We start from the raw sequence: 25,657 nt of genomic DNA on the forward strand, positions 1-25,657 counted from the left end.
GGCCTCTTAACATACTGATCCCATTTTAGCTAACAGTATTGGTTCATTAATTTAATATCATATTTCATAGTGAGAAAATGTCCAGCCAAGGCCCAAGTATGACTTTTCACACTATTATGCAATATGTCTTGATCATGTTGTGGGATTCTCGTTTACATTGTTCTATCCATCTCCCAAATGTTTGGTCTTCCTCGTGATCTTTATATCATCTATATCATGCCACTCTTTTCTAGGTCAAATTCATCCTTTGCAGTGTTCTACAAAATAGGTAGGACAATGGTTTCTATATATGGAATAGAAAAGCCTTTTGTTTCCATTCCTGATCAAAAACTTTCTTGCTGGTGGTGTTTCCAACTGATTGCTAATAACCTCTATTATGGAGCTAGCTTTAATCTTTAGAACTCTCAGATCAATGGCCAAGAAACTGGAGACAAAACCTTATCTTCTTCGCACCTTAGGGTCTGCTAGAGCTAGGGAGATAGCCCTTATTACAATATCTGAATGATGACCATGTATTGAGATATTGAGAAAAGCAGAAACGTTCCTACAACATTTACTAAGAGACCTAGGGGGGATAGCCCTTATTACAATATCTGAAATGATGACCTTGTGTATTGAGATACTGATAAAAGCAGAAACATTCCTACAACATTTACTAAGATTTTTATGGTTATTACCAGTCAAGCTAGACCCTTAGTAGAACTTCATTACAGAAACTTGAGAACATGGAACAATTAGAACACACTAAAATATTTAGATAGTTTTGTATTTTACGTTTTAGATCCTTGGTCTTAAACTAAGTATATCTCAGATTGGTGCCTATCCAGGGCTACAAAGTCAGATTCTCGCATGCAAATGTCTTGCTCAATTTTAACCTTATCACTGCCTTAGAATGATATATCCAAGAAAGGGTATCATCTGCAACCCTACAAAGCAATCCCTCAACCCAAAATACATCCCTCCATTTTTATCCAAAGCATATTTAATACATTACTTGAACAAAAGCAACAAATATGATACACCATATAGCAAATGTATATAGATAACTTCAAAAACCCTTGATTTTATTATTTATTTATAAAAGAAGTTGGTGCATTTCAAGGATATAACTGCAGAGAGCTCACATAAAAATTTTGAGTAGATCCAATCATTAAACTAAAAAGAAGATCCTTCTTACAATATTCCAAATTCATTATAATGAAAAGGCAAAAGATGTCCATCTAAGGACTAAGGACCTAATAACAACTTTTTTGTTATGGAATTGACTTTTCAATTACAAAATATGCTTTGGAACTTGTCCCCATTAAAATCTCAGGATTTGGTTTTAAAAGTACAATAATGAATCACATGGTGCAGACAAAATGTCCCAAGCATAATGATTGAACAACCTGCTTGGACCAAAAATCTTGTACTGCTTCAAAACTGCCAAAATGAGGTTACCTGCTGATCTAAATCACATCCGACCAATTCAAATGCAAATATGCCTAATCACCATATTTCTCCTCCTATGCCACATACATCTTCTCGGAATTGGAAGCCTTGGGTATTACTGGTATTCTCATTGTGTCATTTACATTCTCCATCCAAAATTGCCTAGTTTCCTTACTGAAAACTATCAAAAACTACCTCCAGGGAAAACATCTCATCCAATGCAGCGTTCAGCATGCTGAAGCTGAATTCATCATTTGCACATACAGCAGGATGCAAGACTTGGGAGTATATTGCCAAATCCACCTTTCCACTACTCCAAACTTTTAGCTTGGCCTTGTTCCTCTTGAATGTTGGGCATCATCCACTTCTTAATAGAATCAATTGATCCAAGATATCTTTTAACAGCTTATCAAGCTTCATCATATAGGCTGCCACCTCTTTGAGTGTCCATCATTTTACATGTTGCCTTTATTTATGCAAGTTTTCCAGGATCAAACTTGAATACTTTGGCAATGCAGCTTATTACTAAAGTCCTTGGCATCCATCTGCCCTTTATTGCGTTGATGTTTTCTTGATCCACTTCAATCTTCACTAAGGCATATTACAAATCTACATATGCTTTCCAAGTGTCGTCTACCTTGCCAATTATTTTGGACAATATGTTGTCAAACAAATTGGACACTAGTTTGCCTATGATTTGTATTTTATCCTCTTTAACTACTTCTGTTTGCTCCTTTAATTCCTTTATTTCAGAGATAACTGCCTCCCTATCTGATGGAAATGCTTCTACTAGAAGTTGAGGACTTGAAATGATTAGCATTAGTGCCCCTGTTGATGCCAATTCTTGAGATCTCAAATGATTGTTTTCGGTTATATATCCCGCATATACTTACATTTCAGTTTACCATGATCTACTTGCAACTCTTTAACTATTGCCTCACTGAACAAAGCAGCATTAATTGCTAATGATGTAGCTTTGGGAGCAAGATTGTCTTAAAGACTTAAACTAGATTTATGATCATTTCTCCTGTCAACTCTTCAACATTACAAACAACATTTGACTTATTTGTGTTTGGGGTCAAAGCCCAAATATCCAATGTTTTCTAATTGTCTCAAAGGCAAGAATAATTGTGATATCCTAATTTGGAAGCAACAACACTCCACTCTCTTGCACAATTTTCCTTATGTTGTCAAGAATGATATTGCCACCTCTAAAATCAACTTGTGGCAAAATGTTCATTGCCAACTCCTCCCACAGAGATTGATTGGTATTATTGCTTGCTTTTTAAACTCTTCTTTAGTCATTTTCTCTAACCATCATTACAAAATCTTTAAACTCCTAGGTGTTTACAAACTCATCATTGGCCACAAATTATTGATAAGACAAAGCTCTAATGTCATTTTTGTTGCCAATGGCAATCTTGAGATTATCATCTCTTCTATTTGTAGGCAAAACTAACACAATGACTCTTGAAGGAAAGAAACAAGCTCCAAAACTTCTTGTCATGTAACATATTCTACCACATCTTCAACACTTAGTACTTCAATTGCTTTCCCCTTCTCTTGGTCAATGATCTTTTGTCTCTCAGCAATTTTTTTCTCAAGGACAACAACTTGAGATTACTCCTTAGGCTCTTCACTTTGTGCTCTGAAACATAAGGCTTGATAGGTGCACCAAAGCCTTTTTTGACTTTAGGGTTATCCTCCTTGTTGGTTCCCAAAACCACAGATTGTAATCCTACGAGCCTTGCCTGCTCGATGCTGGGATATCCAACTGGTTAAGGCCAACTTAACGGGATTGATCGATGCGATCTAAATCCCCTGCGCTTCCTGCTCTGCAAGACTGAGGCAGGTGTACCTGATCCTGGACGAAACACTTAGATCCAAGATACTTAAAACAGATCAATTAGAACACGAATGTGATGAAAGCTTTCAAAATGGCAAGAATTTTAGAAAGCTATTAAGATTGCAAATTTCGAATTAAAGATAATAGTAAATAATTGTATGAATGTTTTTAAATAAAAGTGATTATTACAAATGATTGCAACAAATGAATATATTATTTCCTCAATGGAAAGAAATGAAACAATTGCCAGCATATGGATTATGAACCAGGAGTAAAAGACCAGTGCCTAATTGAACAAGCAATCAGAGTAAACATTACAAGTTGAGTCGTACAACTTTATAAAATTTAATATATTTAACTATAAACAATTTTAATAATTCAGATGCAACGGATCAATTATATAAACGCAATTTAAATTAGTCTAAAATGCACTTTAACTCCTGCAGAGACAAATTAGACATAAATACGGAAACAATAAAGTATTTCACAATATTTATGTTTATCTAATTTAAAATGCAATAATGACCCAATCCACTTATCCAAATATTAAAATATTTAAAGAAAATAATTAAAAACATTTACAAAGGACACAACTCAATAATAATTTAAAACTCCGAAATATAAAATAAATAATTATGCTAGAAATAAATCACAATAAAGACACTCCTTACAGATGATCGATCTATTGCAAATTTCAATTCTAGACTCGCATATAAATTTGCTCGATAATCCAAAATCCAGAAGCTTTGTTCAATTGTTCATTTCTCTGCCAATAAAAGAATATAATACATCATAGAGCATGTAAAATTTAAAAATAATAAATATTGTCGTAAGTCTCTCCTTGGTTTGGCTTTTACATCTCATATTTATAAGGTTTAGAAGGGTGTATTTAACCATCACACCTCTTCATAACTAATAACCACCAATATTAAATATTAAAAATACTTAATGTAATCTTCACCTAATATGATCGATAATTTGGTGTATTATATTTTAAGATATTGACAATACTATGCTTGAAGTTTTTAACCCTTTCGCTCCACATTTATAAACACCTTCAAATCCTTACACATTTATCAGAAAACCATGGTTTTGCGTAGAGCCTGGCGTATTTGCTGCTCCTTCTGCTAGATCTGAGATACTATTTTTTCTATCGCTTATTCATGATTATCTGCCGATTTTATCTTTTACAAATTGAGCAATCACCCATGTGAATACCCTTCGAAAGGTATATATTTTTCAACTCGCGAATGGGAGAAAAACGTGGACGGCACAACTTCAGCAAATATATTTATTGAATCGTTGTAGCTTCAATCATTTCACCGGAGGTATTGCTGGTGCATCCTCCTACTTCGATTTCCTGATTCCTTCCGCGAATATCATGTTGCTAATCCATTGTGAGCTTTTGAGATTGTGTCTTTCGGCTAATGGTGCATCCTAGCATCATGTCATAGATTTTATACTTTACAAAAACAACTCCAAGACTCCTCTTCGTGCACGCATTCATGCCCTTGTCCACATAGACAGCATCCTTCACACTTGCGAGAGACAAAGCATCATTAGATATAGATCCTCAAATAATGATCAGTATAAAACCCTGTTTGGGAAGCTCCCACACGGTACGAAAGCCTTCAGAATTGCTTTTAGAGTATTTGCTTGTTGCACTGAAATGTTCTTTCACGGATATTTGCATAGGTATCTTGCTCACCGTATAGAAAAACATAGCCCCACCTTCCTGAGCACTATCTTGCCTCCATAGCAGACGCTTCTGAAATTGGTGAAATGATAATTGAAACTTTATTTTCACTGCAACTATTATCCTGATTGCCTTCTGTGATCATGTCCTCAAAAGAGCTTTCCTTAGAATTGGTTGTCCACTGCTTTAAATCTGAAGACCTTTTCCACAGAAGTGCAACCAGCACTCGTACAAGGGGTGGTACACATGAAGTATCACAAATAATATCTGCTCCTAATATTACTTCTGCACCACAGTTTTGCAAGTCATCTTGAAAAGCTGACTCCTATTTAGATGTCTGCATTCTACCAATCTATGGTCTTGACGAAATTCTTCCTCTATCTGTTCTGCCATTACTACATGATTTATATGTCAGTTATGTTTCAAATTGACCAATGCAAACAAATCCCCATCACTAAGTATGACCTCGGAAGCTTTGACATTGGCAAGGCAAATGCCAACTAATCCCGAACCAGAACCTATCTCAAAACAACATCTACTGGAAAAATCAGTGGATGGGAGAGTATGAACTCAGATAGGAACAAACTTGATGGCCAAATAGAACACCCTGTACCTCCTTCTAGCATGTTAAGGGATGACCTCAATATTACAGTCATTATCACTGATTCTCTTGTTTATTCTCGTGCAGCAGATCATTCTTTACAGTAACCGAGTGTTGTTTATCAACATTAAAGCATTCAGGCATGTATATGAATGATCGATGATAATATAAATGTATTGGAGTTCTATATATTATGTGTTACTTCTGTCCCTTCACTTCTTTGGTTAAATTACTTTTTCATAAACTAACAGATACACCTAGCAAAAATCTGCTTCCATTGCTCTTTCTCTATCACTTCCCTCTACCAAAACATAGCTTCCTCGCTTTATCCAAAGACTCTTGTGAAATTTGGCTGGAAACAATGCCAAAGTTTTCGAACCCGTACTATCCATTACCTGAATAATCAATAGTAGAGCCTCTCAACACACAACAAGGTTCAGAAACAATCCCTCAAATCTAATTGCAACAATCTAATCTAGAAGCAACTATTGAAGATGATGCTAGTTATCATGTAAAAGATTCAGGTACTGCCCATTCAGAATAGAATCCAGTATGCCACTCCAATTGAGTGATGTACTATATGTACCTCAATGAGATTGGGCCCTCGAAGGGAAACTACTTGCATTATAGTTTGGCCTGCTTGTGGTTCAGAGCAACCTTAGAGAGCTTCTTTCTTCAAATTTTTCCTACCTCCTCTGATGATCTTGGTAAAAACTCAAATGACAGCTTCGAACAATTAATCGCTGTGCAAAATAATAGTGTGTTCTGTTACCTCTTAAGCCTTGACTAACTAGTTTTTGATATGCCAGTCAGCTCTATGCTCCCATCTTGGACTGAAGCTTTATCTTCATGACATAACACTTAATTAATAATGTTTCTTTGCCTTCACTTCCTGCCATAGATGACTAGTTTCTCCTGTTGTAAAACATAAGTTCTCAATTAGGACGAACATCTTGGACCAAGGCAGTAGGCGTGTAATCTTCAAATATTGACCACACAATGCCTTCCTCCCTGATTGGCACCCCTTATTGGTTCATCATGACTCCATTTTTTCAGATGCCAATTTCTCATTATGTAAAATAATTTCATATAGATATTGATTCCATTGCACAAAGCATACTACAATAGCATAAAAGATTATTTATTTTTCAAAACATTATATCTAAAATAAAAAATATATGGTTTTGTATTTATTCAGATATCCATCATTAAAAAGATAGGAGTTTCAATTTGCATCATACTCAACACTCTATTTTTTTTTAAACTGTAAAAAAGTGAATTATAACCATTAGAAATATTGTTATTTTTATTCTAAATATTGTTAATGAAAATAATGTTTAATATTCTTTTAGAAAGACTACTTCTAAAATCAACTGTATATATTTTGAATTAACATTCTGAACCAAACTCAACTAGAAATATCATTAGAAAGAAATCGGACTCAACAAAAACATATCATCAGAAAGAGGAGCTTTTACATGTAATGAACAGTGCATCAATCCATCATTGAAAAATTACAGACAGAATAAAATAGTTTGATAATAACATTTAAATTTAATCTAAATCTCCAAGTTGGTTGGATTGCAGTTACATCATATTTGTTGTTTGATTCCAAAATAAATGCGACAGTAATAATCTCTTTTTTAAAGAATTAGATAGATAGTGGGAAAACGTTCATGTTCTACTTAATAACAGCAAGACAATGGGATAAAAATTTGTGATGGGTACATGTTCTATTTAATAGCATGTAGCCATATAATTGGTTGACTTGATATTTTTTCTTTGCAAGCCTCAAACAGAATTTATTTCTTAAGGCAATTTTGTTTCTCTAGGTTGTACTTACCTGAAGATTTGAAACTGTGAAATTTTAGCTATTTGATACCTAAAATTGCATGTGGCTTCTCAATTCATTAAACTTATAGTAAAAAAATATCTTATAACTTGCATCCACAAGAATAGAGGTAGTGAGATTGCCAAACAAGAATAGAGATTAGAAAGACAGATATTCCATATTGTACAAGAGTTTATTTGGGACAAAAAACAAGCAAAAAAATGCAACTGTTACAACACAAAAAAGGTGATGCAACAGTGCTCTCCACCACGGCTTTGATACTCCCCTATAGAACTAGTGTATGCAACAAACACCTGCTCTCCAAAACCCACAACGGAACATACACAATTCTGCAATGAAGAATGCTCATATAGTGGCATCTAAATAGGAAAATAACATCGCTTTTTTGGCACGGTTTAGGGTTCTATTTTGCACCATTTTTCTGTGCATGATTAATCAAGATTAATCCACACTTTTCCTCCAATTTGTCATGCACTTTTATCGTTGACTGGTCAATGATTTTTTGCAAATTCTATCGTGGGATAAATCGATGTCATTCCCGATCTCAATTAAGCTCGACTGGTCAAAGATTTTTGCTACACTGATCTTTGCTACATTCATTGTCCACAAAAGCACTAGGCACCACCAATCTGCCAAAATCTAAAGCCCTAGCATTTTGAAGAGGGTAATGAGCAAACCTATTGCTATACCAATGTTCAAGCAATGACTAGCTAGAAATTGTCATGTTTGCATCATTGCAGCCTCCCAAATTCTCAATCTATTTATCTATAAGGCCTCCTAGAACATATACATTTGCATGTCTTCTGACCATCCGAGAAATTGCATGAAAAGGTCCTCGTGAAGCCCTCACCTTGTGGAAATTAAAGCAACTTCACTTGGCAAAGACTTAGGGTTCCTAATTACAACTAGGGTTTCATGATAATTTGCAATTTTGCCCAATGTTTCAACAAATTTAAATTATGCCAGCAACTATAAGCTCATAAATATCTAATTTGGCGAATTCGAGCAAATTTGAGCTTATATTGACCACTTACACATTGAAGTGCAACAAACCTTAGTTTAAGCACAAACAAAGCAAAGAGCTTCAATCTTCAAACTTGCACAATCAAATCAAATCAGCTTGGAATCCAACAGTCGAAGGTAATGCGAATGTCTACACTTGCCCATAAGGATTTTTTTTAATGATGTTTACTAGCAAACAGGATCAAGATGCCATTCTTCAAGACTAATGGTTTTGGGAACAAAACTTGGTTCTCCTCAAACCTTGGTATCCAAAATTCAACCCACTCTCTGAATCATTTTTGGTGAAGTCAATATTGGTCCACTTTCCAGAAATTCAACTGCAACTTTAGTTGGAGGGCTGATTAGAAGCTATTTGTGATTCCTTGAGTGACATTATTGCTATAAGCAATGACACCTCCAATTTCACCGCCACAATGTTTGCCCACATCCTTGTGGACTTGAATATCTCAAGAATCTCTAGTTGGAGATAAATTTCAAGATTGATGATCATAGTTGGCTACAACCTCCAGAAACAATGTTGAGCACCAATCTTGGTAAATGGATGCCCTTCCACATTAGTGTTCTATAAATGTTCCTCCACATTATGAGAAGGAACCTGTGTCTCCTCAAGTTGTTATTTCCTTGCAGGAGATTGATGTACAGATGAAGACGATATGAAGGCAATTTCTCATGTTATAAGAAAATATGACGAAAATCAGAGAATCCAAAAAAAATTATGCACGAAATAATAATGTTTCTCTATTTTCATTCAAATACACATTATATATATTAGGATTCCATATCCTATATTATAGATAACTTGTTACAAGTGTGGTTGTCATTGCACCAAAAGATCAACCTACCAATGCCCGATACAACCACTAGACTTATAAAATCCAAAAGGCATTAGTTGAAGTCAGTCCCTTGCCACGAATCTCGAGGGAAGTACTGACAATTTTGCTAACAATCTCCCCCTCAACTTTACCTGAGGGGATCCGAACCTAAGACCAGGCTCACATACCACTTGTTACAAGTGTGGTTGTCATTGCACCAAAAGATCAACCTATAAATGCTCGATGCAACCACTAGACTTAAAGAATCCACAAGAGGCGTTCAGTCCCTTGCCACAAATAGTAGCTCACCAAACAATATAAGATAAGAGTGGGAACAAACACATATGCTCGTGTCAAGAAATAGTAAAACTTGCCTCACAATACTTAGTACTTTCATCCAAGAATAGGGTCAAACACATCTAACCATCGATCCAAGGATAGAGACTAACACATCTATCCAAGGTCTTACATCAAATTTAGATAGGGACAAACATATCTATCCAAAAACAAGGGCATACACATGCTCACAACAATTATGACAGGGGGCGTCAAATCATAAGCACCAACTCATATAACTAGAGACAAACACTTCTAATTACTAACAACCAAGAAAAGTGATTGCGGACATACACATTTGACCATGTTATAAAAAGTTTGAGAACAAAGTCTTCATTGTCCAGTATGTAGCCACCATTCTAGATCAATACCACTCTAATCACATTGTCATTGCAATCTACCAACTGATCTTGGCTTTAGTCGTTTTGGCACAAAATAGATTTGTTACAAACAATGTCCCAATCCCTTTACTCGTGACTGGCAAGAGGTCACCAAGTGTTCTCCAAGCTCTGGTGTCTTCATCCTCGAGTAGATTTGATACTTAAATAGAAAATTATGCTCATAGGATCAAAGTTACAGTTGACCCCCACAAGATGGACGTCACATACACATGATAGAGCATTTTTTTGTTTTTTTTCTTTTTTATACACTCCTTTATTTGCAAAAATGTCAATACAAAAAAAGGTCATATTGATAAATATGACAAGAAATAGTGCTCCTTGTATTGCTAAGCATACATTACGTTCAAACCAAAAGAACAATAGTTTGGACAATAATGAAAACATAAAACAATCAACACCAAAGATTTCACACAACGATCAACAACTCCAATCCGTAATCTCACACAAATTTGCATGCTCAAAAATTCGCAACTATACTGAGCTTTTCATGTCAAAAATTCACAAGATGATTGATAACATGGCAAATGAATAAACCCCGTGCCATGAAAGAATTATCAAATATCAAGATGTTAAATAAGTCTTGATCAATTATTACCTTGAGACAGGGCAAGCATTTACATGGAGCTTTTAAGGGAATCAATATATCCTACACTCAACTAGTTTACCCACACCAAGAAGAGGACAAAAAAACAAACCAAGTTTGAAAGACTTCATGAAATATCCCTTTTTAATGCTATATTGACACTACATGAACTTATGTAATGGCTCTCTCGCCTTGCCCAACCCTTCTAAGACGTATCATCAAGTGCTACTAGGGTACTCCTCATAGTATTGTTTTGGCCAAGTTTGGGGAACACAGTTTCGGACTCGACGCTATCTTCGATCTAGTTTGGTCACTTCAACTTTGGTGCTTTTGGGATTCAATTGAGGGGCACCATAAGTACTCTAACGTGGCTTATTGCCTCAGAGGTGGTTCCAAATGCCAACTCCATTGGTCAGGCTCAATGTTCAATTTCTCAGGCTTTTGCTTTACTAAGGTCGAACGGAATCAAGATGGACCATTTTTCCACTTTCCAAATGTAGTGCCTCTCATCTTTGCATGATGTTCCATGACTTATTTTGATTCAAAGGATACTTTGATGTGTTCCTATATATTTGCATTACAGATGCTTCAAATGACATTACATTATTTTGATTGTCGGTATCATAGCTAATAGATGTTAGATGCTATATTGTCCAGAAATGAATCATTGATCATATATGCATGATGATGTGACGTGATGCTTTATGATGATTGTTAACTCCAAAATTTGCACCCTAATGCTAATGTCTTGAAACTTCAGCAATTTGAAGCGACATGGGATCACTCAGAGTATGTGAATTAACCTATGATCTGACTAAACCTTTGGGTTCTAGGTCGGTTCCTATATGATATATCTAATGAAATGACCTATACTGATAAAATATGTAAACTTGTATGGAAAAAGGGTAAAAAGGGAGACTAGAACATCAAAAAATAAGGTGATACACTAGAACAATAATGCAAATTATTGTTATATCATATGACACAATGAACGCTTCCAACAGATAACCACAAGATATAGCTTGAAGGAAGTGTTAATACATATAAATATTTCAAGAGAAGGCAAAAAATGAATATCATGAAAGGAAATACATCACAGTCAAATATATCATCAAGGAAACACAACTCGACCTATGAATAAAAAATATTAGACATGGAAGATGTAAAACGAGACATTACCCAAAAGGTTTCTGAATGAAAACAGTTAAATAGCATCAATTACCAAAGACATAAACCAAATCTTACTCCAAAAAGATGAGTCCAGTAAAAACTGTATTACGATCAAAAGCCCAAAGAACAATACATCTACATGAATAGCTCCGAAAAATTGAGAAAAATATTACAAGGACAATACATCACATATACATCCCTCTCCTCTCAAAATCTTAACTCTTTCTTTCAAAAAGAGAATATATAACAACAATGAAACTTCATCACTCTCCCTCCAATATAGGGGCTGTAGGTCAAATTTGAGAGAAATTTGCTCTAAATTTGACTCCAGAAACTAAGGAAACATGCCACATGGATTCCAAACTGTGTTTCCACCAAGTCTTTATGATGATCACTCAATGAAAACTCAGAAATCTCCAAACATATCTACACAAAAGACTCAAAAGTTATCCCTAAGACTGAAAGTCTCAAATGATAACTAGAACTCTTGGTAATCACAAAGGGTCTGTGTTTAACAAGTCATTTATAATCTTCAGTTAACAACTTAAGAGCTAAGTCAAACTCTTAACACATGGCGACGCATACTAGACACAATTCCCCTAATGACTCAAGCTCTCTCTTGATCACTATTTTGATGTATAAAAATTTATTATTAAATAATCAGTTTATAAAGCACCAACTATTATAATAATAATTACAATTTTTTACTTATTCACTTCAAAACAATAATATATTTATTTAACATAATATATAGCTTTATATAAATAAAGTTATAAAACTATGTAAATAAATGACTATTACTTCCTCAAAAAAAATCTTGGGCAAACCCAAAAGCCGTATGAAATTGGGTGGAAGAGGCAAAATGCAAAAAGGTAAAACCTAAAACGTATTGCTCATTTTGCATGAGTCGATACATGAAGGAGGAGAGTGAAGAGGGTTTGAGAAAACCCTTTCCATTAATGATGAATGAGTCTGGAAATTTTTCTTTGCATTTTTACTTAGTTTTTTCCCATGCCGAGAGTGCCTGGAGAGGAGAGCTGAAATTTTGAGGGCCTTTCTTTGCCTGTATTTCATGGCATTCTCTTCTGCTTATTGTTGTTGTCATGATTGGGTTTTCCCAAGCTGAAGCTATGTATTTGGCCTACTCATCTTTTATAGTATGCATTCTTTGTTACTTTCGAACAACGTTCTAGAGTTTTCTTCCCTTTGTCTTGATTATTTTCCATGAAATGAATGTTTGGGGTTGTTCTAATTGCGGCCTCTCTTTGTCTGTTGTATATGACGGTTATTTTACACGCCATTTTGCTCATTTAGCTATGACTGGATGCTTCTTCTCAGAATCTCCAAGTGTTAAGAAACCCCAACTGGCCATGAAAGAGATCTCGAGTCTTCTGAATCATTTCACAAGCCTAATTTCTGACATTTCCTTTTGACATTCTGGAGTTGGCTCCTTAGCCATAACTAGGTGTCTTTTCTCAAACACTTGCCATTTTTTGTTTTCACTACAAACCTAGAAGGATTCAACACCGTGATTGGGGCACCCGCTTGGTTAAAACGCGACTTTGCTTGAACATTTGGCCATTATTTACTAATAGTAAGACTTGCTTTGCACTACAAACTGTCCATCCATCTATTAGATTTTGAGGGTTTTACTTGAGTACTCTCTAATGGATAGATCCTCTATTGTTTTCATTCACTAAGCTTTTATGGGTATGACTATAGCTATGTGGACTTTCCAGAGATTTGTTTGAACAATGAGGTTTCTTCCAGTTTTACCAGACTTAAAACCCAAAAAGGGTCTTTTTTGCACATAATATCTCTGCACTTTTCTGATTCTTGTGATCACTTTTGGGACTCAAGCTTAAGAAAATATGGCTGCGTTTTTGACATTCTCCTGCGATTTTCCTTGCCATGATTGGGTTTTGTTTGCTGGGAGTTGTCATTGGATATTTTGAAGAGCAAAATGTGACTCTTTTCATTGCATTCAGATGTCCTTAGTTGTTGCTATAGCTAATCATGATATGCTTGCTATTCATATGTCTGATCTAAATAACATCCATTCTCTCTGTAATTGCACTTTGCAGCCCTTTTATATACAGTGATCATATACCTGTTGTAGTTTCATTCTTTTTTTACTTTCTAATCAGCAATTGTTATTACAAGTGTTTTACTATTACTGGTGAATGCAAAAAATCTTGTATCTCGATGAATGCTACAAAAACCTTTGCCTACCCATTTTGGAACACTATAGCTGGATACTTCCATATGATTGTTCATTTATATCACACTGCAGTTGGCATTTCTAATGACAAGGCTTGAAAGAATATAGATTGCAAAAAATGTTACCAAAATTTGACGTGCTCACCATTAGCTCAAAACCATGTTACCATACACATACTTGTCATTATTGCTCTTTCATTGTTTGGTTTCTTCAAATTTTTAAAACAGCCCTAGTCCTTAGATAGCCCCTCCCTTTATTTGTAAAATGATTGCTTCATTTGTGCATTTACACTCACGAATTCAGAATGGTTATTTACTTTTAATGCAATATAGAAAATTCTTGCTGAATCTCTCATTTTTTTACTGATATTTGATGTGGCTGCTTGTCGACCCTTCTTTCAATATACTTGCACTTGCACTTGTTGAACACCTTCAGCTGAAACATTTATTTCTTTTCTGATATGTTTGTAACAAAAGGTCTCATGCTATGATGACTTGTCCCTTTAATGTTTTCTTTTACTATTGCATATATTTGTTGAACTTGCTGAAACATATATCTATTGTAGAAGCAAAAGTTTACATATATGAATGTCTCTTTTACACTTCATTGTACTTGTTCTGATCAGCTTCATAGGTCCTATTTCTAATTAGTACATCGGACTCAATAACCCTTGTGGGAGCCTACAATTATATCTGCATACCTGTTAGAAACAAGAAGCTGCACAGTAAACAAACATGTCAGTAATAAAACATTTTGGCATGATTATTTGTCTTTTTTGCTAATATATATTTTTATTTTGCAAAGATGAATGGCATAATAGGAATATGAATGTGGGGTGAGATGAGACACAGTCATTGTTTAGATCCATTGGATCTAACAATCTTTTCAGTGAATGCAGAGTTCGGAGGCATGGACGGGAAGCAGTTCGATGCAGCGAATGGGTGAAAGTGAATGGATGCAACTGAACTAGTCATCATAGACAATGACTGGTGCCCATGACCTTTCCCCTCTTTCTGCTTCTTTCATGTTATTTATTTTGCAGAGTAGGAATGTATACCAGTAGTTTAGGGACTACTCTCACAGTCAATTGTGTGAGAGAATTTCATTTTCAGCATTCCTTTATCATTTCATGTTTGTAAATATCCATTGTATTATCATGATGAATAATACAAGGACATTATCTATTCTTTCAATATGAATGAAAAGTGTTTTTTTTTGCAATTTTGAGTATGGCTTGAAAGTAATAAACATGTATACTTTACTTCATTTGATTTTTCAGAACTGAATTTTAACATGAGTTAAAATTAAGTAACAATGGCATCTAGTTATTTTGTACTTGGACCATGATTATGTTTATGATTATATGATGGATTCATTGTTGATGTGGTTCTCCAAGTGATATTTATCTCATTCTTACGATGAAGTCATACAATGATTGCAAATGAAAGATTCAAATGAATGATTTTTATGGATTTGATTAAATAAAATCTTACGCGATTTAGCACACTTGTTGCTTCGGCTATATATATAGTGTGCATCTACACTTGATGTCGTTTGTTTACTATATAGGAATTATATCCCCAACAGTGGCACATGAAATCAGTGATCAGATTATTCATACTGAGCCAATGTCGTCCCTGTATGGCCAACATATCTATTTTTATGAAATAATAAATCCTTTGGTAATTTGGTAAATCCGGATTCATTATGAATTTTCTATTTATACTAGTGAGTGTGTTTATACATTTAGGGTTCCGCTGTTGTAGCGGAAAATGTTATTTAAATGTGACTTTAATTAGGGGAATTTTTATATTGTTTTAATTATTTTTATTAGAGGCTGATTTGTCGTAGTTCAATTCCAAGCAATTGGAATTGTCTAATTGATTTGGGAAAAGGGGCCAAAAGGTTATTATGTTATTTTAATAACCTAAATTACAAGCCACTTTGGAAAAAGTGCTTATATTGGCAAATTAGAACTTACATGTTCATTATTCATTTGTCATTTCATGTTTTGGAGAGGAAATTGCTAAAACCCTCTTGTGGCAAATAATTCTCTTGTTCGTTGTGGGAGATTGGGTCAATGGATCGCCACAAGGTTGATCTCTTTCGGTTCGTAGCAAAGATATCTCTCTTTGCGAAGCATTTCATCGAATTCAGCGGTCTCTTTCATTTTTGATGGCATTTCCTATTTTGCCCTTTTGGCTACGAGGTAGGGCCTTCTTGTTTTATTGTTTTCGCTCCATTTTAACTACCATTTTTATTACTAAATGGTAAGAGGATGGTGTTCCCCTTCGTTTCTATAGCTTATTTCAACCCGGTTGGATGGCGGCAAACATTTCTATGATTTAGGGGTTTTAATTTTGTAAGTTTATTAGTGTTATGCTGTTCAAATTTGTGTGAGAGCTTGTAGCTCAATTTTAATTTGAGATTTGGGTGTTTCACCCAATTTGGGAAGCGGGTTTTAGATTTTGTCAGATTTCAACAACTTTGATTTTTGGGCGATTTTTACATCGCCTCATTTTGCATGCTACCTAGATTTTGCAAGTATTTCTTAGCACATGTTTTGGTTTGGGATTTGAAATGTATGATAGGTTTCCAATCCAATAATGGTTTTACTTTGCACGCATTGGGATTTGTGTTGAATCCCTACTCCCAACAATGTGTGATTGAGTGTATTTTTTACTTGATCTTTTATTGCTTCTTTGATTTTCATGTAGATGGTTATGCCCACAAACGAGCATGTGTATATGCCTGTGATGGGATCATGTGAGACTCCAACTCTTGAATTGAGACCAGTTGAGATATTGTTCATTTGGGGTTGTGTTGGCAATTTGCATTGCCTACAGGCACTCATCATGTGATGAGAATGGATATGTAGGGTAGACATGTAGAGTATCTTCACCAATGTACCCTGACCCAAAAGTGATCGACAAGGTAACATGAAGGGGTTCTAACAAGTGATAACCAAATTAACTAATGGTTAATAAAACTTAAAGATAAGATAAGTGATCACCTATACATTTCTAAGCATCCTACGAGAGTCGATGCGAGGGTGTGGTGTTTGTACGTCTTCAATTTTATTTAGAAGTTGGTGTGAAGGCATGGCATGATTGCTTCTTTAAACCAAGAAACCAATACCTTGAAAGAAATTTTGGGTGTTTGGGATCAAAAGGCAAACGTTGACCTAGATACCTTGATTGCATGTGACATCATCCCATCTTCTGATATCTGTGATATCATCCCATCTTCTGATATCTGTGACATCATCCCATCTTCTAAAATGCTCTACAGATATCAGGGACTCATGGGTCATACGGAGGAGGTACTTGAAAAACTTCTAGCAAAGATACTATAATGTTCCGAACAATTCCAATTGAAGACAAGTTACAGAACCCCAAGTGACTGTACGGATGTGACTAGGAATGCACAGGCAAGAGGACTATACGGGATGGAATGGAGAGCTAACACAAAGGTCATATGGTAGGTATTGTTGGTCGTACGCTGGTAGGTATTGTACGGTGGATAGGGGAGGAAAAGTACAGGTCCATACGATGAAAGAACAAGGCATAGAGGGCCGTACGTTATCTCTAGATGGGTCGTACGGTGGGTGTGGGTTGTCCTGTGTACGGTGAAGAGTCCATATAGAAGGTATGGAAGCCATACGGAATTGATGCCTGATTATGGAATGATGCAAGTGTACGGTAGGGGAGTCTATCTAGGGAATGCGCTTTGTATTATGGAAATAGGCGAACATACATTCATATAACAAAAGACATTAGATGCAAATAAGCCAACAAAGATGAACCAATCTTCGATTAAAATTTGCCACAGATGTTGCTCCAACTTACCAAATCCAAGCAAGGAAATACAATGCAACAACAGAATAGGGCGCAGGTTGAATCCCACCGAAACTACATGAACCAAATAGGGAAGACCTTTCACTTCCGAAATGGCGAACAATAGAGAACCCCCAACAAGAATTCGCAATACAAAGAAATATAATCCAAAGCATACCTAAGACTTCCTACAAACCATGCTCAAATACTCGTCGGGAAACCATTCCGAAGGTGTACAAAGAGAGCCGACGGTGACACAAACTTTGAACACAAATAAAAATGGGACTGAGATAAATTAAATCAATCGGCCCGTTACAAAGTTTAATTAAATACATTTATTTTATGATGGGGACATTATAGTCCTCCCGTCCCAAAATTTGCTTGTCCTCAAGCAAATGCAGTGTTGGATGCTGAAGAATGTGCTCGCCTTCCCACATTGTGTCATCCAACGGTAGGTGTCACCAGCATAACAAGTATTCCTTCACATTGCGGTTCCATAAGGTCTTTTCACGTACTTCGAAGATCTCGGCAAGTTTCAAAATGAGTTTTCCTTCTTCGTTGAGTGGCAAAAGGTCGGTAGCAACTGTGATGTTTTGCCCTACGGCTTTCTTCAGACAGGAAACATGGAAGACATTGTGAATGTGACTTCCCTTCAGGAGTTCCAGTTCATATGCTACCTCACCAATGCAACGAACCACGCGATAGGGGCCATAAAATTGAGGCTTCAATTTTTCCTTTCCTGTTCCTTTTAATGAAGATTGTCGATATGGCTGGAGCCGGAGATAGACCAGATCCCCCACTTCGAAACTCCTCTCTATTCGGTGCCTGTCAACGTACATCTTTTGTTGATTTTGTGTGCGCTGTAGGTTTTCTTTCAAGCCCCTCAGTATGTCCTGTCCTTCCTAAAGCTAGTCCCTCGCCCTTGGCATGTGACTGTCACCCAAAACTATGTCGATGAAAGAGAGGGGTTTGTACCCGTACAGAGCCTTGAATGGTGTCATCCCGATAGACATGTGATACGTGGTATTGTAGCAACATTCCCCAAATGGATCCATTTTACTCACGCTTGTCGTTGTGCCGAGACAGTTCCGAAGGTAGCCTCAGAGCCATTTGTTCAAAATCTCAATTTGACCGTCTGTGAGTGGTAACTCGTGCTTGGCGATAATTCTGTCCTTGCCATCCGAAACAATTATGTCCAGAATATACTGACAAATCATCCATCCCGATCACTGATGATGTTTCAGGGTAACCCATGCAGACGAAAGACTTCTCTAAAAAACAGATCGGCAACTTGTGCACCTTGAAGGTCCCAGGGGATGGCGAAGAAATACTTTGTCAATCTATCAACCACCATGAAGATAGAATCATTTTCGTTCACCTTCGGAAGACCTATTATGAAGTCCATTGATATACTTTCCCATTTACGTTCGGGAATTGACAAAGGTTGCAGCAGCCCGGCAGGAAGAGTATGTTCGGACTTGTTCTGTTGGCAAACCATACATTCTCTTACAAGTTGCAACACGTCCCCTTTTAGCCCTTTCCATGAAAACCTCTCCCAAGGACTTCTGTAAGTTTTGAGGAAACCGGGATGTCCAGCCAAAGGTGAGTCGTGCACTTCCTTCAAGATCATTTGCTTCAATTTGGATTCTGGCACAAGGTATATCCAGTCTTTATAGTAGATGATATCATCCACCACACGGTACCAATCATCGTGGGTGTGGCCATCCATTATTTCATAGGGAAATGTATTCTTGGAATATTCCACTAGCAGATGTGTCTTCCAGTCAATTGAAATCCAGTCTAGTGAGCAGATGGTGGATTTTTTGGATAAGGCATCTGCAACAACATTGTTCTTCCCTTTCACATACTCAATGTCAAAATCAAAAGTTTGAACTTTGCTTACCCTTTTTTGTTGTCGTTCGTTCAAGTCCCACTGCTCCAAAAAATATCTCAGATTGTTGTGATCCGTACAAACGAAAAACTTGGCACCTACCAGATACTGCCGAAACTTGGTTAGCGCGTGCACGATGGCCAACATTTCTTTGTCGTATATGGAATATAGGTGTTTTTCTGGTGTAAGCTTTCTGCTCTCATAAGTGATGGGGTGTCTATCTTGCATTAGTACTGCTCCAATGCCTTCCCCAAACGCGTCGCACTCTAGAATGAACGGCGGAGTGAAGCCAAGTAGTGCGAGTACGGGACAAGTGCTCCTGGCCTCTTTCAGCTTATCAAAGGTGACTTGTGCCTTTTTGTTCCACTAGAATGGCCCCTTCTTCATCAAATCCATTAAAGGTGCACTGAACTGAGAGAATCCCTTACCATACCTCCTATAGTAACTACACAACTCGAAGAATCTTCGCAAATCCGTGAATGATTTTGGGGGAGGCCATTCGAGGATAGCCTGAATCTTCTCCTGATGCACTTGAACCCCGTATTTATTGACAACATGCGCCAAGTACAATATCTCTGTCATACCAAACTCACATTTGGACTGCTTGATGAACAAGGATTGTTCCTCCATGATACTTAGAACATCATTCAGATGCTTCAGGTGCTCCTCCCATGACCTGCTATAAATAAGATCATCAAAGAATACCAATAGATACTTACGCAATTGTTTGTTGAAGATGCGGTTCATGCATGATTGAAATGTAGCAGGTGTGTTGGTCAATCCAAACGGCATGACCAGGAACTCATAATGTCCGTAGTGGCAGTGGAAAGTCGTTTTCTCCACATCTTCTTCCCTCATTCGGATCTGATGTAATCCGGAACAGAGATCTATTTTTGAAAAATAGACCACGCCATGCAATTCATCCAAAAACTCATCTATCCTTGGAATGGGATACCTATTCTTTATTGTTTTTTTGTTCAATGCGAGGTAGCCCACACACATGCACATTGTTCCATCCTTTTTGACCAATACTACAGATGATGCGAATGGGTTGGAACTGGGATGGATCCATCCTTTCTCTATCAATTTCTGAATTGTCCCTTCGATCTCATCTTTGAATTTCTTGGGGTGGCGGTACAGTGTGGTTATGACTGGCTTTGCTCCTGATTCCAACTCGATTGTGTGTTCAAACCCCCGATGAGGTGGTATGCCCGAAGGAATCTCCATGAAAACTTCATCATGTCTACTTAAAATATCCTGAAGTTCATCATCCTATGGAGGTGTTCGATGCCCCTCTATAGGTTCCGCCGAGATAAAACAATGCGCAGCCCACGCAACGTCATTGTGCCACGAGATTGTCTCCATCCGATGTGTGGAAACTTCCTTCGGACCTTCATTTGCCATTCCTCGAAGGACAACCTTCTTTCCATCAACCACAAAAGTGAAGTCCATCCACTTGAAACTCTAAGTGTATTCATCAAGGGTCTCCATCCACTATATGCTCAGAATGACTTCCATGTCAGCAAGTTCCACTATGAAAAAGTCCTCTGTCAACATGTGATTCGCCATTGTGATGCTTAGTTGAGGAACAAGGTGCATGCATGGCAGGAAGGTCCCTCCAGCAACCTTGACCTAAAAGCCTGCATGCGCCTCCGTAGCGAGACTTTGTTGTCTTACCAAAGATGAGTTGATGAAATTTACAATAGCACTGCTACCTAACATCACTGTAACCGTTTGTCCTTGAAGGGTACCCCGTACACGAAAAACTATGCACCTCAAGCTGCCAGCCAAAGCAATGGCTCTTCCGCACTGTACCAAAGCGGCAATTCTTTCCATACGATTCAGACTGATGTTGGTGTCATGGTGGGGTTGGTTATCTTTGATCGGCATTTCTTCCTGTTCGTCCTCATCATCTGATACGACCTCAATGTAATGGATCTTCCCCTTTCCGAGGCATCGATGACCCGGCTCCCAAGGTCCTTCGCAGTTGAAACACAACTTCCTTCAGAGCTCCTGTCTGGTAGCTTCATCCAACGATGGCTTCTTGGGCAGAGGTTTGTCCCTCAGAAACGTCGACAGTTTAGGATGTAACTTCAAGAGGATGAGGATGATGTCGACAACGATGCCATACTTTGTGCTTTACTAATTGCTTCCGAAAGGGTAGCTAGATTGAATCCCTTCACCCAACCTTTCAGAGGTTCAGTCAATCCGTCCATGAAAAGCACTACCCACCTTGTTTCAGAAATGTCTATGACCAAGATAACGAGTTTTTGAAATTCTGCAATGAACTGATCTACCGAAACAATTTGCCTCAGTTGTGCCAAATCATTCTATCAATCTCTCTGTGAATTCCGCATAAGTCTTTATTTGATCATGCCCTAATGTGATGGTGTCGTGGTGCCACGATTCGTGCACAACTCCCTCCAAGTGTAATGCGGCAAATTTGATTGCTTCTTCTTCTGGCATGGGATTCAGCTGGAAGTAGGTATCGATTTCATAACCCACGCTTGCGTTGCTATGGAACCCGGTCCGTCAAATGGTGACAGATTTACCTTACTCAACTTTCTGTTGAGATCATCTTTAAAGTATCCTCTGTTTCTGCCTCCCGAATATTTCATTCTCAGATCAAGTAATCTTTGTAGGATATATCTTCTTCAAGGTTTGCATTCTTCCAGTCTTCCCTCATTTCTTCGAAAGTTGGTTGTCTCCCTCTGTGTTGTATCTTCGTTCGTGGTGGAAAAGTCGACATGGAAGGTCGGGAGCATGCTGGCTGAGGGATTGAATTCTATGACACCGAGTCCACACTGTAACCATTTTGTTCTCCAAATATTTTGTTCTCTGCCAACTTCTTGAGAGTTTCTTCCATAAGTCGCTGCGTGTTAGTTATTTGTGCCTGATTCCTGGCAAGTTCCCTCAGAAGAGCCACAAGTTCGGTAGCGGTCGATTCCCGTTCATCAGCCATTCGATCAACAAAATGTGTCCTTTTTCAGCTATAAACTCTCATTCACTGTCCACAAGTTGGCAGCATCGAAGTGCACTGATACCACTGTAATGATTCGAACAATTCCAACTGAAGACGAGTTATAAAACCCCAAGTAATTGTACGGATGTGACAAGGAATGCACAGGTAAGAGGACCGTGCAGGATGGAATGGAGAACTAACATAGAGGCTATACGATAGGTATTGTTGGTCGTACACTGGGAGAAAGTTGGTCGTACAGTATGTCCAAGGGCTGTACGGTGGATTTAAGTTGTGTGATACAGATAAGGGTATCCGTACGGTGGATAAGGGAGGAAAAGTACAGGTCCGTACAGTGAAAGAGCAAGGCACAGAGGGTCGTAGGTTATCTCCAGATGGGTAGTATGGTGGGTGTGGGTTGTCCTGCGTACGGTGAAGAGTCCGTACGAAAGGTATGGAAGCTGTACGGAATTGATGCCAAGCCTAGCTGATTATGGAATGATGCAAGTGTACGGTAGGGGAGTCTGTCCAAGGAATGCACTTTGTATTATGGAAATAGGCGAATATACATTCATATGACAAAAGACATTAGATGCGAATAAGCCAACAAAGATGAACCAATGTTTGATTAATATTTGCCACAAATGTTGCTCCGAATTGCCAGATCCGAGCGAGGAAATACAATGCAACAACGGAATAGGGTGAGGGTTGAATCCCACCGAAACCGCATGAGCCAAATAGGGAAGATCTTTCACTTCCAAAATGGCAAACAATAGAGAACCCCCAATAGGAATTCGCAGTACAGAGAAATATAATCCAAAGCATACCTAAAACTTCCTACAAGCCGTGTTTAAATACCCATCGAGAAACCATTCCAAAGGTGTACAAAGATAGTCGACGACGACACAAACTTTGAACACAAAAATAAAAATGGGACGAAGATAAATTAAATCAATCGGCCTGTTACAAAGTTTAATTAAATACATTTATTTTATGACGAGGACATTACAAATACAAGGAGCCTTAGAAGGTTGTCAATCAATGGAAATAGAGATCATCTACGATCTGGAGAAAATGGGATGCAATGTCCTTACTGAACATGACAACCTGTTCACAGAAGAGGAAATGACCTCAAAATATACCGACACAGTCAATGTTGATGTTGATTCTAAAGAATTCAAATCATACACGATGAAGCAGTTCACTATGTACAAATCTGTAGCAAAACACTTGTGGGATTCTCTTGCAGAAAACTGCAAAATTGTAAAATCAGCACATGCAGTCAGAATTGAAGCTACTTCAAAGACAATGGAGATACCAGATCTTATAATTCGTGATTGTATCACAAAATATAAGGCTTTTCAAAACAATCTTTAGGATTGATTTAACTTTCTTTCATCTTCTTCTTCTTTCAACTTTCAGCATTTCATGTTTGTAGTTGGGAAGATGAATTCATGCAATGCACTTACATGTAATTCGATTACATGTCCTTATGACATGTAATGCAATGATTCTTCTCACCTATTTTTACTGGGTCAAAGTGGTTGAGTTTCTCCCACTTTTTTCTCACTTTTTTTCCTATATAAAGAGTGCCTCTCTCATTGTAAAAATCATCTTTTATTGTTTGCAAAAAAGCTCTAACGAATTGTGCAAGCATAACTTTGATTCTGTAGTATTATTTTGAAGAAAAGTGAATACAAAGAAACAATTGCAGCTGAAACTTTGATTGAGTATAGTTGTGATAGTGCAAATTGGAAGCTTTGACCATAGTTTGCATCTTTTATCTTTGATTCATGTTGTTGTTTGTTTTAAATAATTGAGCATAAACGAGTTAAGAAGCAATCGGAGTTGAATCTTTGACTAGGAGCGATTGTGGTTATACATAGACTAGAAGCATTTATTATAGCTTATATTACCTTCTCAATTCACAAAAATAGTTAGAATTCTCTACTTCTAGAAGTCTTTGTGCCCCAATGGTAGCGGTTATTCTTATAGAATAGATTAAAACATCACTTAGAGCCAAATTGGTACACTTTCAACCAGCCTTTGAGTCATAGTTGGTTTATCAGTATCATTGTTTCCAACTATTAGATAGAAGTGTAGTTAGAGATTTTATATTACTTATTACTCACTCCATGGGTAAGTGGATTCTTTCTTGAAAGTTAAGAGGAAAGAATATTGGTAACGCCCTTTCAAAATCTCTCAACTTCTTGCTTACCTTGAGTTGATCCAAGGAACTATAAGAAGGGGGAGCCTTCCCTTAATGGTAGGAGAGACTTTGTCTCATACATTGTGGGTCGGTCTACCTATTTTGTGATTGAATTTTTACAAACTATTGGTTGCAAAATACCCACCCAACAGCTTGTTGCTTCTTGATCCATCCTAGAAGGATTTTTAGAGGTATTAGTAATAGTTCATAGTATCAAACTATTCATTAAGAGAAAATATATAGATCAATGCTAAAAGCATACATGACTCGCTATTATGAATATTATAGCATGAACCAACTAAATAAAAGTCATGATCATTATTCAAATACTTATCTCTTGATCACTTTCCTTATAATCCACCAATAGATCTTTCATCACCATACAGTTATAGTGCAGACAATGAATGAAAAATTTAAACACCAAAACATTTGTTATCCTCATAGATGTGAATGTCAAACATATGAGCATAGACAACATGAAATTATCCTCCTCGTTTAGGTAAGAAGTTTCATCAGAGATTCTACCCTCCAAGGCTCTTCAAGTACACATTCTCATATCAATCACTCAATTTAAATAGCATATGCAACTCCTATTAGACATCAATTCTTCTAAAATCCAATTGTTCTATTCTTGTTGGATTGTGTCCTTAGACCCGCTCTAGTACCATGTTAAGATTTTGAACCAACATACATGAAATGCATTACTCAGAAATAATAAAACAAAAGAGAAAATGACACAAGAATTTTATCCTAGCGAATTCATCCTACTAAAGGGAAAAATCTAGCCACA

General features: G+C 37.0%; 1 protein-coding gene across 2 annotated transcripts in view; it reads right to left on the reverse strand.

Moving 5' to 3' along the window:
* The window catches only part of LOC149558486 (single-stranded DNA-binding protein WHY1, chloroplastic-like), a 164,796-nt gene that overhangs the window by 116,243 nt on the left and 22,896 nt on the right, over window positions 1-25,657 (reverse strand). The window lies entirely within an intron of this gene.

Source organism: Cupressus sempervirens, chromosome 5 (genome assembly GCF_028749045.1).
Source record: "Cupressus sempervirens isolate cs-2001-9-10 chromosome 5, ASM2874904v1, whole genome shotgun sequence".
Taxonomy (NCBI): Eukaryota; Viridiplantae; Streptophyta; class Pinopsida; order Cupressales; family Cupressaceae; genus Cupressus; species Cupressus sempervirens.